General features: G+C 35.5%; 2 pseudogenes; both read right to left on the bottom strand.

Annotated features, from left to right (window-relative positions):
* Positions 1 to 2,367: 2,367 nt before the first annotated feature.
* LOC122145117 lies at positions 2,368 to 4,812 on the bottom strand (annotated as a pseudogene).
* Positions 4,813 to 5,049: 237 nt separating this feature from the next.
* LOC109093485 lies at positions 5,050 to 15,774 on the bottom strand (annotated as a pseudogene).
* Positions 15,775 to 15,849: the final 75 nt, after the last annotated feature.

The raw sequence follows: 15,849 nt of genomic DNA on the forward strand, positions 1-15,849 counted from the left end.
AAATAGTTGGCAGGTCTCATGAATGGTCTAAGGGCCCATCTGTCTGGGGGCCCACCTAATTTTAGTTGGATAGGATAAAGAAAACAGGGAATACAGTTGTTTCAAAAGAGTATCTGGATATTTACGGCATGCATTGTAAATGTCATTGCAAAGGGATAAACAATATTTAAAATTGGCATCTGCTTGCTAAGTTGGCAAATGATGTTAGACCTTTTCTCAGAACAAAATTCACATGACTCTTAACCAACTGTTCCCGAAATCATTTTTAGAGGATATAAATCAGTAACAACAGATGTACAGTTGTACAATTTGTCTAAATATATTTGTTCAATATCTAAAAAATGTATAAATATTTATACACACACACACACACACATACATGCATATATATATATATATATATATATATATATATATATATATATATATATATATATATATATATATATGCATATATTTGATAAAATATAAGATTTTTTTTTATTTATTATTTAAACAAAAGCATTTTATTGTTTTTATATATTTTTAAATCCAATTTGGTTTGATATTTGTGACCTGATGGTATTTGTCTGAAATGTTCAAATACTTTTGGGGGCCTGTCTCTTTAGTCTAGCTTTAAGTAGTGATATTTCAAATTAATTCAAATTAAAAATGTTTAGAAACAAGCATACAGTACAATAAATAAAACAAACATTCAATTCAAAAGAAATGAAAGGATAGTTCACCCCAAAAAATTATATTCTGTCATTATTTATTTACTTACCATCATGTTGATACATCCACATGACTGACTTTTTTCTGTGGAAGTTATGTCTTTAGAAGACTTACAGTAAATATAGTAAAGGGGGTCACATTTTTATAATCCTTCTATGGTGCTTTATCATTTTTTTCAATGGCAGATTAATGACTTTAATTTCAGGGTGAACTTTTAACAGCCATGTGTAAACTGAAAAGACTTGATCAAAATGTATAGTTTTTTATACAATATAAAAAAAAGTGTATAAAAGTAGTTTATTTGTACAAAATGTTTTTGCTTTTACAGGATTTGCATAGTACAATTAGAGTATGAATATGATACATATTAGTATACTGAGTAAAAGCTAAATTAAAATGTTTTTTTTTTACTGCACTGAAAATACACTTGTATGTTCCCAAACCATAAAAACTCCTTGTGCTAACATTGATCTTTGATTCAAAGTCTTATGCAAGGCAATATGTTCAAATTGGTCTCCCCTTATTTCTTTTTTAGCTCTGACACAATTTAATCATGACATGAAAAATGGATGCTTCCTTGATCTTTTGAAATATACGACTTTGAGATGTAAACGTAATGAAACATTCAGAAGTCAAAACCCTTGTCCTAGTCCAAAGAAAAAGCATGTATAGAAACAAAGCTGCAAAAACGTCTTGTTCTGGAAGCTATGACTTTGTGTTGTCAAAGTGATGAATACATTAACACACACCCTTCGCATTTACACAACAATAATGTCTATTCAGCAACTTGGACTGCCTAGTCACAGTGAAATAATGAGGAGGAAGATGGGATGAATACTATTATGGATATGATTATTCTAGCTGGTAACAAGTTGGTAAAGATAAGATAGAGGACCGTTTCATTGGACTGTTAAGGCCCATTCACACCAACAATGATAACATTAAAAATACAGATATAGTTTTAAAAATCAGTCTGGAGCGCTGGAGCGTTTAAAGCAGCAGACAACAAAACTGTAGAACAAACTTTCACTAAACAATATTATCATGCGCTGGTGTAGACGCTAATATAGTTATCGTAATAGTTAACATTCTTGTTGTGAATAGGCCATTATTTATTTCACATCCTAAGAAGGCTCTCATATTGAGCTTTTAAAGGTACAGTAGCAAAAAGGCCTGTTTAATCCTAAAGGCCTAAAGAGGGCGGGGGAACTAAATTAGGACTGTTTGATTAACATTATAAATGGACCTCAGGGAAATGATAAAAATATGACATGACCCCTTTGAGTTATGACATTAATATAAAATGTTGGGTGTGCTTAACTCAGGACTCAAGGACAGTCAAAAGGCATTAGTGGACATAATACCTTGATAACAGTAGAAACAGGAAATAGATCACTCATGACTTCCTCTATGACATCATGTGCATGTCATTGCTTTTTGCTCTCTTACGGTCAAGTTTGTCTGTCGCTTCCATATTAGTGATGACAGTAGAAAGGACAAGTACTCTCTGTCCTTCAGGGTGATTGATATTTCAGTTTGTTCTTGCTGTAAACCACACTTGCATTCTGAGTGACAAGTGTGTCTGTGTACACCCCTAACAAGATTTAGTACTTTTAGGAATCAAGTCTATTGTTCTTAGTGTGCGTATATATGTACATAACGCAGCAGCTGTGAAATTGTCCCCAAGAGTTTAAACCCTGTAAACAGCATTTAAGGTTTTGGTTCAAGCTCTGTTTAAATAGCTGCACCCTCAAAAGAAAGAGTCTTTAACTGCACGAAACATCTGCAGTGACGTTGGTTCTACTTTCTGTTTGGGGTTTTGTTCTCGCCCGACCGGGCTGTAACCCGCAGACCGACCTGTGGGCTTGAAGCCAGGAGAGCGTCCTGTGGGAATTAAGCCCGTGGAGCAAGTGAGCGCATTTCGCCGCAGAAATCTGCCAGAGGTCATGAGGTCACCATACCATGGGCGTGAGAGAAGGCGTAACCAGACCGTCGCGTGCTCCTCGGGTGACGCCTGGTGCGGCGCGGACGAGGAGCAGGTTCCTTCATCTGACACACCTTATACCTCACCTGTATTAAAAAATCGAAACAGAATTGTTTATTTGTTCACCAATCTATCCATCCCTCCATCAATCCATATCAGCAAACACTTGAGAATCTGTCTTTCTCTTTATTATTCATTATACTACTATCGCTTATACAATTACACACTGTTAAACACAATTATAAGAAGACATTATAATGCATACTTCCTCTCAATCTGTCTTCTTTTTTTCTCTCTCATTCAGCCACTCACAATGACTTCATTTACATGCACATCAAGACTCCAATATATTTGGCAACATTAATATTAAACCACGTAACCAAAACACTGCAAATCAAATGACCTGATACTGTGTGTTTGGTAATAAAATAAAAATAAATAATAATAATTTTTAAAGAGAGAAACTGCTTTCTATTTAAATGCACTATTCTGAATTCAGAATGCTGTTTCGTGTTTTATGTCTGCAGAACAAAATGATTTTTTTTTTTACTTGCAGTATTAAGAAATAAAAGAAACATCAATGCATTTCATTGATGTGCATGTAAACAGTCAATCACTTAATATTCAGAACATGGCAATGTGTAAAAAGTATGTATAAACAATGTTAAAAGTAATTGATATAATAATAGTTCATGGAATAATGATGTAATTTACTGTTATTTGGTAAGTAACTGGAACTGTGATTTACACTCTATTTGAGGAACAATGATGGGATGTTAAGTAACTCTATACCTTCTCATTGATGGTAGGAGAGATCTGGCTGGACAAGAACCGGTACACAACCACAGGCAGCACACACAGTATAGCCGTCAATGCAACAGTCAGCCACACGTTGGGCTGGTTAAGACAATTTCGGGCAGTTCCTGTAAAACACAACATACACACACTATATATACTCTATACTAATTCATTTTTCTTGAAAAAAAAATTTATATGAAAAAACAGTATGTGGCATGGCTTACACATTTCAAATTAAAGTGGAATGCTACATTATTTCCACATATCCTCATGCATTTTATTGTACTGTTTCATCATCTAATAATAAAAAACTGAAATTAGCAAAAATATAATGATTATAATAATTGCCACAGTCATTCAGCTTTTGTAAAGCAATTTTTACTTTTTTTATTATTAGATTATAACTCTGAAATAACAACAAAATCAAACATGGTCACTATATAATAAATAATAAAATATATGTACAATATATGTCAAAAATATAAAATACAGTGTGTGTGTGTGTGTGTGTGTGTATATATATATATATATATATATATATATATATATATATATATATATATATATATACACACATACATACAATTTTTACAGTAATGTTTTATTTTTTTTTGCACACACACATAGACAGTTACTGTATTTAGCATTTTTTGACATATTTTGACAAATCCTTTGCATCCAAAAAAAAAAAAAACAAGATATAGACAATGCAAGCCCCTGCTTACCTATGAACGCAAAAGAAGATGGACGTAACCGGTAAAGTCCATCAGTATACATGGTGAAGGTCAATATGAAGAACATTCCCAAACTTCCCCAAACAAAGAGATGGTTAACAACAGTCCAGTAAGAGAGGTCCAGTCCCAGCTGTGGGGAATATAGAGTAGAAATTAGGGAAAAATAAAACATCTAAACAAATTAAATGCACAAACAACTGCAATGCAGGGATAAACCGACCTGTACACACACAGTGACAGTGAGGCAGGTTTCAGTAATCAGTGCAAATGACTGATAGTCTGTACCATCTTTGCCGTTGTCTCTCGCCGTGTCATATATGGCAGCATAAGGCACAAAGAAAAGCACTAGAGAGCTGTTTTTTTTTTTTTTTCCCAGCTGTGAAGTGCACACATCATGAAAGCACGTTTACTGAAGTACTGGCTCAACTGTCCTGGCACATACAGCTGAGGGTACTCAAGACCCAGCCAGCATTCACATCCTGGAGAAACATAAAAACAATATTAAGTCATGTTTCATCTCAATGAACTAGTTCATTTCAAACCATTTATTATACAGCTGAAATGCCTAAAGGTCTCATTCATCTTTTTAACACACAGGAGCATGATGAATTGACATTTTTTAATGTTTCGTCAAGGTTAATAGTAAAAAAAAAAAACTTATGTTTCACAAAAGACTTTCACAACTGTCTGAATCCAGTATCATCAGAATTGTATTTGTTCGGACATATACAGACATAAATGAAGTTTCATCACATTAAACACACACACACACACACACACACACACACACACACACACACACACACACACCCTACCTGGTCAAACAGACTCATTCCCCAGAACAGGCAGGGCAGTGTATACCAAGTTATACAAAGTGATGTAGCCTTCATCATATACTGTCTAGAAAGACATGCAAGAATCTTAAATGATTTTTATATTTACATTCATTAAGTCTTTGCAAGAAAAAAGAACAGTTTTCAGTCTGTTGCCCTTAGCTCACCTGAGCGGAAAAGCCGCAAAAGAATGCGTACCAGAAGTGCACAAATGTAAAGGTGAAGTTCTTATAGAAGAAGTACCGCAGGAACTTGCACATGCGCAGGTATGACCAGCGCCCATGTACCAGCAGGAGGCGCGCAGGAAACGGGAACGAGCAAAAGAAAAGTCACTGGACAGCACAGCCTGCATCCCCTCCTGACCGCTGATACCCACACCAATGTGAGCCGCTGAAGAGCAGGAATAAAGAGAAAAAAATTATATTAATATCAAATCAAATAAAAATAAAAGCTGTCAAACAGTTGTACCAACTGATTGAAAAGGAAATAATGCAAGAGAATTAGCTCAGCAAACATATCATGAACAAAGTCATTTTTAGGAGTACACTAGCATATAGATAGAAAGCTAAAATTAAAAACCTAAAAAAAAACTAAAACTGAAAATTAGATATGACTGAAATAAGTTTAAGTTAATTACTAAAATGAATGAAACTGAAAAATAATAATAATAATGCTATAAGGAAATAAAAACAAACACTAATAAAAATTACACAAAAATTAAATGAATGAATGAATACATAAATAATTCAATAAAATGTTAATTAACACTGAAATAAGCTAAATCAAAATATTAATACTTGAATTAAATACTAGAAAAAAACCATACAAATAATGACACTGTATTGCTATGAACAAATCTAAAATACTCCAATTGTGATATAATATCTGCAGGAACATATGAAAAAAAACATTCACATTCTGTCTAAAATGCCATTTATATTAATCAAATCAACACAAAGAAGTTCCTAAGAATGTTTATGTTATTAGGCATCTATATTATATTGTCAAGTTGAATTCACCTTTAATCATGCTGACATCATTAGCTCCATCTCCTATCGCTAGAGTGACCGCTTTCTTGTATTTCTTGACCAGCTCCACCACCTGAGCTTTCTGCAGAGGAGTCACCCGACAGCAGATGACCGTCTTGCATATGCAAGCCGTCCGCAAAAACTCCAGCTCCATGTTACTCTCCAGAGCAAACGCCTACAAACACAAAGATCCCATACAGTTACATTAGGCGTATAAAAACATGACACATGCATAAACAACAGGAAAATGATATGGTTTCACTCTGTGCAGCAACACTCATCTCAGTACCAAGAGTCACTTTCAGTACAGAGGAGGGAAAGAGACTGTGTTTCTCACCAAACTGTGTCCATTTATCACCAGTCCATACTCTCCATTCACGTTTTCATCCTGAACCACTTTTGGAGTATTACCCAGGATAATCTCAGGAATAAAGGAATTTGTCTTGTTCAGTATCAGGACACACATCTTTAGACGGGCATCCCTTTGAAAAAAAAAGAGACAATATGAATAAACACAACAGAAATTCTGCAGAAACATACAAAAAAGTCCAAAAACATAGCAGGAAAAAGAATCATGGTTTAACAAGCTAAATTTGGATATGAAATTTAACTGAAATCATTTAAATTTACCTATAAAACACCCATTTTTGTGAACGCCCACCCCAAATAATGAATCTTGCTTCCATCCAATGTGTTTAAGTATGATACATATTATGTCATCTGCATGAGGTATATTACCTCAGCTCCTGTCTGACCTCCTCGGGGGAGTTAGCTGCAACAACAAAACACCATCGTTCATCTCCTCTCTCAGCAGGTTACATGAGTAGCCAATGTTCTCAGCGGTCTCTTTTAGAGGAAGACATTTTATTAAAGTTTTCAGAGGGCTATTTGGTAATTTATCATTAAAGGAACTTAATTAAACAATCCTGCCAACCAAGAACACATGCACACAAATGGTGGGTAATCAGTACATTACATAATGATTATAAATGACACAAGCACTGACCTCATTGTTACATAACTGAATCATTGCTTATTCATAATGTACAGCATAGAAGTTTGAGTTTAATTACAAAAATGGTCTTTGGGAAGAGATTGTGTTGGTTGATGTCTTTATTCCTCCCTCATAGCATGAGATGCAGAGCACAGCAAATTAGGCAATGCAAACACATCAGGCTTACTTTAATCATGTCAGTAAACTTGGAGTGATCAGATATGCCAATTTTTCAATTGGGATGAGAAAAAAAAAGGTTGCAAATAGCATAAAGAAATGGCTGAATTTCATAATTAAATAATGAAGCACCTTGCTTGTCACCAGTGAGCACCCAGATTTTGATTTCTGCTTTGGCCAGCTGTTCGAGTGTTTGAGTGACTCCATCCTGAAGTTTATCCTCTACGGCTGTGGCTCCAATTAACTACACAAAAAGGACAGCAAAAAACACTTTAGCTTCATATTCTAAAAAAAAAAAAGCTATCATTTAAGATTAAGTGCTGGATGGTGCTGGATATATTTAGTGTTTTGTGCATACCATCATATCTTTTTCTATTTCCTCATATAGTTTCTCCAGTTTTTCCTCCCGGTCCTCCAGCGCCACACTGGACTCATGGTGGCGCTGTTTCCACTCTGAAAAATATTCCTCATCCAAATCCTTATATGCTAGAACAAGAGTTCTCAAACCCTCACCAGCAAACTCCACAGAGGCAGAGAGAAAAAAGATTGTGAGAGAATGCACAATCAAATATATAGTTAATGGCCAAGATTTTAAGAATATAGCATTCCTATTGTGAGGAAAATCTGCAGAGATTCCAGTGGAAATCACCCGCTTATGATGTTCTATTTGAGTTAAGAAATAATTAGTTTACCACATATGTAGACATAAGTCAGGAAGGCAGCTCACAAGGTTTTGGAACAGAGCTATATTGTCTAAAGTGTTTGAGATGAAGCATTCTCCTTGTAGTCTCGCTAGAGCCTTCTGGTGTTGACTCACATTGAGGTGCTCTGTGGTGACCTTCATCACTTCTCCACAAGAGATGAAGTATCCCATAAAATATGATGTCTTCTCCTCCACAACACAACAAGAACATCCCCCCCTCATTAACACGAACTAAAAGAAAAAGTTTTGTGCAAGTGATGTAATGATAAATTTCTCCAAATCTCTTCTGATGAAGAAACAAACTGATTCACATCATGCCTGGCCTGAGGGTGAGTAAATTTTCAGCAAATTCTCATTTTTGGGTGAACTATTTGCTCAATTATAAGTGAGCATACCAATTACAGACATCCTTTTTCGCACATTGTTAAAATCCAGGATGGCTAGGAGTTCATAGGTCCTCTGAATCCCCATCTCCTCTATTGTCACGGTCTCAGGAACTGCGTGAGCGGAACACAAAGCCGAAATTACGTGCGGCCGTAACCAGAGCACCCCTCATCAGGAGACTGGGCCTGGTACACCAGATCACCTACAGAATAATTTTTTTTTTAAATAAAACTATTCATGTTTTAATATACACAAACAGTAAAAATGAAAGGAATGTTATACACAATCACTCACCCTCCCTTTTCTCTTCTGCCATGACAGTGTGACAGAGAGCGAGTAATCTGAAGAAAGCATGAACATCTGGAAGCTCCAGTTTTACACCCTCTACCAGACTATGATCATAAAAGAGGAATTTTGGGTCCGCAAGCCGGTTAAAGGAGAAATCCACTGGTGTCATTTCCTATTATCAAACTCAAACTCATTAACCCAGCAGACTCATTAAAACCCCTGGTGATTGTTTGAGACTTTGTTTCTCACCTCTGTGATCTCCAGGCTCTGTCCACTATAGTGGTCAATAACATCTCCTGTAGGGCAGAGAAAACACACTTTCAAGTTCAAACAGTATCTGGCTGTTTGATCGCTGCAGGGGACTTTTATGTCTTGGAATGTCAGCATTGGCAATCTTTTGAAATAAAATAGGCTTATAAATGTAATAAACTACTGATGCATGTGGGATTGGTCCTGACCATAAGATTTCCCGTTAATGGAGCATTTGTTGAAGGTCATGATGTTCTGGGTGAGCGTGCCGGTTTTGTCTGAGAAGATGTATTTGATCTGACCAAGCTCTTCATTGAGTGTTGTGGTTCGAGCCTCAGCTGGCGTGTCACTTCCTGCATGATACATGGTCCTGTCCCAGTTGATGTAGTAACTGTTGCCTAACCGAATCACTTCCATACTGCAATGTAAACAGAATGAAAATGGCATTCCTTTTTTTTAAATTAGTGCAAAAGTTTTTGCATTATCAGCATGACAGTTTGAGTCAAAGGTTAATTGAAAACAATTACAGCAGCATTAGAGCCAAAAGGGCAAAAGATACCTAGAAACATAATTTCTTCATTCATTTTCATTTTTTTTTTTTTGGAAAACATACAAGTATACAATACATGAACACACTCTACCTGACATATAGTGAGATGGGCACCACAGTGTTGAGGATTATAATGTAGGACCAAAAAGTGAGAAACGCTGAAAACACAGTGTTCTCTTCTCTTGGAAGGAAGAAAGGCTTTTGAACTTTGACCCTGCATGGTTTTCCCCAAATCCCATTCCCCACAGCCCAAGAATAATACACATCAGAGCCAGAAGCCCAAGCCCAAAATCTACAAAGAAAACACAACCTTGGTTAGTAACTTATAGTGACCAAACTTCTCCTTACACACTTACCAACCACATGCAATCAACAAATACAGTCAATTTAGTAAAAAAAAAAAAAGGCAATACTCCAGTCTTCACTGACCCATTAAAATGATTATAATATGCTGATTTGGTATTAAAAAAAGTCTTCATATTATCAGTTGAAAACGGTTGTGCTAATATGTTTTTTAGAGATTAACATTATTATATATATCTATATATATATTATATATATATATATATATATATATATATATATATATTATATATATATATATATATTAGTGCTTTCAAACCATTAATCACGATTAATTGCATCCAAAAATATATGTATGTGTGTACTGTGTATATTTATTATGTAAATACAAACACACACACACACACACACACACAAAAAAAAAAAAAACACAGTATATATTTTGGAAATATTTACATGTATATACATTTAGATATTTATATTCTTATATTTTATTTGACATATAAATATATTTAATATATATAAACAACATATTTTTCTTAAATGTATACATGCATGTGTTTGTATTTATATATACATAATAAACATACACAGTATACGCACATTTATTATGAAAAAAAAAAAACGTTTATTTTGAATGCGATTAATCGTTTGACAGCACTTATTTATATTTATATATATATATATATTTGTATGTATGTATACATACGTACATGTACATGTACATACAGTATATATATTTATAGGTGGCGCATATCTTGAAATGAAAGAGCATTTAACTTACAAAGAGCACCAGTACATTCATAAGTCGATCGATACTCGTCCTCTTAAAGGTGCTTTTACCACAGTTCTGCATCAACTTAGTCTCTGGGCCTGAAGACATAACATATATATGAACCAGACAACTTTTACTTCAGAAGAGCAAGCCACAATAATTTCAATCATAAATCCAGTACAGTGTGTTATTTATTTAAGAGACAGTTTTTGTCTAGTCTATTTAGTCTACGGACTGGCAAACCATTTTACAGCCTCAAAAGCATACAGCAGACACATTCTCCGTAGTAATAAAGAAGAAATTAAACTGGGAAACCAGGACAGCTCCAGAACACCATACCACACATCTGCCTGAATTTATTACCTGCAAACAGCACCAGGCCAAAACACCAGTCAGTGTTTCTGAGCGTGCAGCCCCTGAGTAGGACTCGCTCATTGTCCAGCGAGTATTTTTGTGAGTCGAACGTCAGCGTGCCCGTGAAGCGATCCAGACGGTTGTTAGGAGGCTCACAGCACACCTCCCCTGAAGAAAGCACAGAGAAGACCAGAGGAAAATGTTATTGTTTAGAAGTTGAAAAGATTTAGGAGTTCTCAGTTTCATTTCATTTATAAATAACTCAGTTTGTGGAATTGCATAGCTCACTTGGAAACTATTGATATGATACTATGTGATAAGTTTTTTGAACTTTTGTTTGCAAACTTTAATGTCAAACTGAATGAATGGAGAAGCGGGCCTTCCGTTGTGGTGATAGAAGTCTGTTATTGCTTGGAACATCCAGAGACTGCAATGATGGAGGAGAAACTTGTGGTGGCTGTCACGGGTTACCCGGAGCTGTATTTTTTTTTTTTAAGTTTCTGCTAATATGACAGTTTACTTAACAGCAAACCAAAGATTTTACAGAGCTTGCGCTATAATCCTTGATTAGACTGACAGGACAAGCTGATTCGGTGGTTGTCTAGCAGCGCACTGCTCTTTTCTAAATTAAAAAAGTAAACCAAAAAAAGGCAGTGCAGTGCACCTCATGTTTTCAAACCTGGAATAACTTGAGGGTCAGTAAACGATGACAGAATTTTCATTTTTTGGTGACCTATCCCTTTAACTAGAGCAAGGAATTCTCTCTCTCTATCTCTTTCCTCACAATTGAATTCAGCCAAAGCCTCTAAACTTTTCCCCCATGTCTCCTGTTACAGTCAGAGCCTGTTTAACCCTTCAGGTTGGTTTCTCTGTGTAAAGAGAGAGAGAGAGAGAGAGAGAAAAAACAAATAACTGTACAAAAACACAGTTTTAAAAAACAGCATTTTAAAAAACACACAGGATTCATTGTGTACTTCACATGAGATATTTCAGCTTCATAAAAGAACACAAATGTATTTTAATATAGCTGCACATACATAAAAAACAACAATGCCTCTATTGTTTCTCTTGTTCTCACCCATCCAGCGCAGTCTCAATGAATACAAACTAAATAGATATCTCCGCTGCACAACAACAGCAAAAAATCCTCCTGTGAGGAGGATACAGAGAGACCAGGTGATGTTAATTCAGTATTAATATACATCTGCTCCTAAAACTTCCAGTAAAGATATAAAGTTTAAAGTTACAGGTACATTTAATATAAATCAAAATCTGTAAAATGTATTACTGTGACAAACTGGTTATTCTCCAACTTTATGATGTCTCCCACTTGCACATTCATCCATTTTCTCGCTTATCAGTCTGTTATGAAAGAGAGAGAAAAAAACATGGATGTCTACCACATAAACCACATAATTCTGATTACAACACAACATTTTCAACACTCAGGGTGTGTGGGTCATGTTTCTATTTAACGCAACATAAATTATGAATGCACATTCCCCCTCGCTGAGCATGATACTAACACAATTTAATATGATGAGGGACCACCTGGAACTTATTTCAAAAATAGAAAAAATAGAAATCTGAGGCATCATTCTAGCAGCCATTGTGCAAGAGTGTGTGTGTGTGTGTGTGTGTGTGTGTGTATGATATAAAAACATGATAACCGGGTCACAACAACAGGAAGAAGAAACTTTCAGTGTGTCTACAGCTGTGTCCTGTTGTGATTGATGTGTTTGTTTTGTAGTAAGTTAAAAACTGAAAGCATTCCAGATTAAACCAGGGATAAATAAGGAGAATAACTCACTATATCCCACCTTTTTTGCTTTAAAATGTGCACATACAATAGCAGAAGAAAACGGAAAAAAACTTTTTACATTTACTTATTGTAAATCACTTTGGATCAACTCAGTTGTGGTAAACTTGTGCTCTGTAAATACAATTTGCCTCGCCTTGCCTTTTTATGCACCTGATCTGAGCTAAATAGACAGAATTTATGAAACTATTAATAGTATTGGTGATACATTTTACTGAAACACTCTTAAGTCATTATCATATACCAAAATGAAAGATAAACTGAAGTTGTGTAAAGAATATATGAAAAATAAAACTACTTGTAGGTAAACTATCGAACCTACAAACAGCTCTGATTGCATTTGGTGTCATGTGAAATTCTTGTATGAAAAAGGTGTGTAGGTAACAAGACTGAGAGAGGGTGACAAACAATATTTGACAGCCACTCACTTTTCCACTGATGAGCACATTCACTTTACGGTTATTCACCTTCCTGTCACTTCTGTGGCGATTCTGTCAGAAAAGACAACACACACACAAAGAAAAAAAACACTGAAGAAAAATAATTTAAGAAAAGACACCAAATGAAAGCAAAAAGAAAATTATAATAGAAGCCCTCATGGGATGATGGTCAAACGCCAAGACCTTCTGCATCCAGAAATCAGCTCATCCCAGTATTTGGAAGAGAGAAAAAAAAGGAGAGGAAGGGCGAGGAGCATGACTCCCTAATACCATCCACTCCCCTCAGCAGGAACATAAGGACTATTGTATCAAATCTTCCAGTCCACCACTGACAAATTTTAGATCCGTAACCTTTTGCTTCACGATTCTCTGTTACTCAGAGGAAAGTTTGCTTGACGTATTAAATGACGCCTGTGTGCCAAAGTAAAGGGCATTTAAATTAGACATGTACTGAGTATTGCAGTAAAAGCTGCGAGCCTCATTAACTAAATTTTGTTTATTTCCATAAGACTTATAACCAGAGCATGGGGAAAACCAAAGTTAGCTCAATTTGAGGTCTGGCAGAAAGTCTGGAGGTCCTCTGGATCACATGGGGACAGAAGAAATTAATTGGGGTCCCACACTGTCACCTGATTTCAAGAATTCTTCAAGTGATTCATACTCCTTACCAGGTGCAATGCAATAGATACTGTATGAAGATGGAGATTTTGGACTAATGGGATGTCAAAGTGGGCAAGGCTATCCAGTACTTCATGGCACAAAACAATCAACAAAATGTTGCAATTGTGGCTGGCTAGGACAAAAATTTGATTTAAATGGAAGACATTTTCTGTTTATAATATTGTCTTAGATGTTTTTAAACACAGCGGAGTAAACCAAAAAATTAAAGGTATAGTCCCACCAAAAAATGTTTATTCTGTCATCATATCCTCACCCCCATGTCTTCTGTGAAAGATAAGAAGAAGAATGGCAAAAACACTAAACAGTTTCTATTGCCTTGAATTCCATAGTACAGACAAACAACACAATGAAAGTCAATGGGAAAAAAAACTTTCTTCAAAAAAATCTTCTTTTGTGTTTAGCAGGGGAAAGAAAGTCATATAGGTTTGGATCGACTTGAGGGTGTGGAATTGATGACAGAATTTTCTTTTCTGGGTGGACTATCCCTTTAAAGACTTTCAGAATAATTTGGCAAAAACAGTCTAATGACAGTCGTCCCCTCTCAGGAGGGGAAAAAAGGAAAGAAATATGAACAAAGAATGACTGGATCTTCAGTTTGTTGTAAACTGTCACATGTGTGTACTTACAATATCATCGATGGCGTCTTTGGCTGCAGTCACTGATAATACTAAGACTAGAGGGACAACTGTGGGTGAACCAGGACAGTGAAGAAATAGCAGGAATAACCTACAAAACACAAACAAAAAATGTAAACGTGCTTTGAATGTGGGAACATGATAGTAAAGTAATGCCAGCAACATACTGATAGTTACTAAACACCCTGAGCCAGAGAGGTTGGGGTTGTACATATATGAATGGGAGAAGTCGTATCACTTAAAATGACTGCGTGATTTGAGCTTAAAAATACAGTTTATGATATGATTATTGTCTGTTATTGATCATGTAATTTTTAATAGTTACACAGACTTCTGTCTCCCGCAATCATTTATCACTGTATATGGAAGTTGTACTTGCATGAATGAAAAGTCAACGCTAGTAAAGAGCAAGCTTATAAAGTCACGGGGTCATGAAACGTCATTATTGTGCAAGTTTTTAGCAGTTTTGAATGTGTGGGGTGTAGGCTTAATATGGGAAGTCAGGGTCATGTTATGATCACATTCTTTGAAATATGCATGACTAAACTAAATACATGCATTTGAGGCAACATCCTTAAAGAATCTCACTTCTTTTGAATCGGACAGACTTTGTTTCCAAATCCCTGTTCATTCATTTACTTATTTTATAGACTGATAACCTAATGAAAGAATATTATGAACATACAGTATCACTCTGGTAACTTTCCAATGCTCCACTCAGTAAACGTGGATTTTACACACCTGTAAGATGAGCAGGAAGAGGAAGTAGGCATTAGCGATCCTCTGAAACTGCTCAAACAAGTTGAGAGGCAGAAAAGTGAAGGGATTGTATTTGGAGGTCTTGATGGAATTGGTCTTTAGGGAGAAAGGATAGAGATGAACGATGGTTCAGTAATGGTTGTTCTGATATCATGTTGCATGTGGAGATGTGATTTGTTTTAAGATTACACATGCTTTACGTCATTTCCAAATGTAAGTAAAAAAGTGATGAAATGCAATGACAAATAAAAAAAGTGTGGGTGTTGTTGGAATCAAAAATAACTGGTCATGATGACATTCTGTCAACTATATCATAACAAATGTTCATTTTTGTAGGTTTGAATGAATGATTTTGTGTCAATTTTCTGATTTTTATACTCACAGCATATTTGAAGGATAAGTTATATTCTCTGTCATTTGCTCTGATTTTCCCTCTCCACCTCTAGAAGAAAATATATAGAGAAATTGCACTTTCTGATATGAAACAAACTGTTTAAGATTTAGGTTAGGCAAGTTTTGATGTGTATAATTTGCAGAATGTGTTTGCCAGGATGCTCAAACAAACAAAACATTTCCAATAGCAACACAGCATTTAAACTTTTTGGGGAAATCAACCAATGTGTGGCTTTCTTATAGTTGTCTCTGCA

This window comes from Cyprinus carpio, chromosome A5 (assembly GCF_018340385.1).
Source record: "Cyprinus carpio isolate SPL01 chromosome A5, ASM1834038v1, whole genome shotgun sequence".
In the NCBI taxonomy this organism is placed as follows: domain Eukaryota; kingdom Metazoa; phylum Chordata; class Actinopteri; order Cypriniformes; family Cyprinidae; genus Cyprinus; species Cyprinus carpio.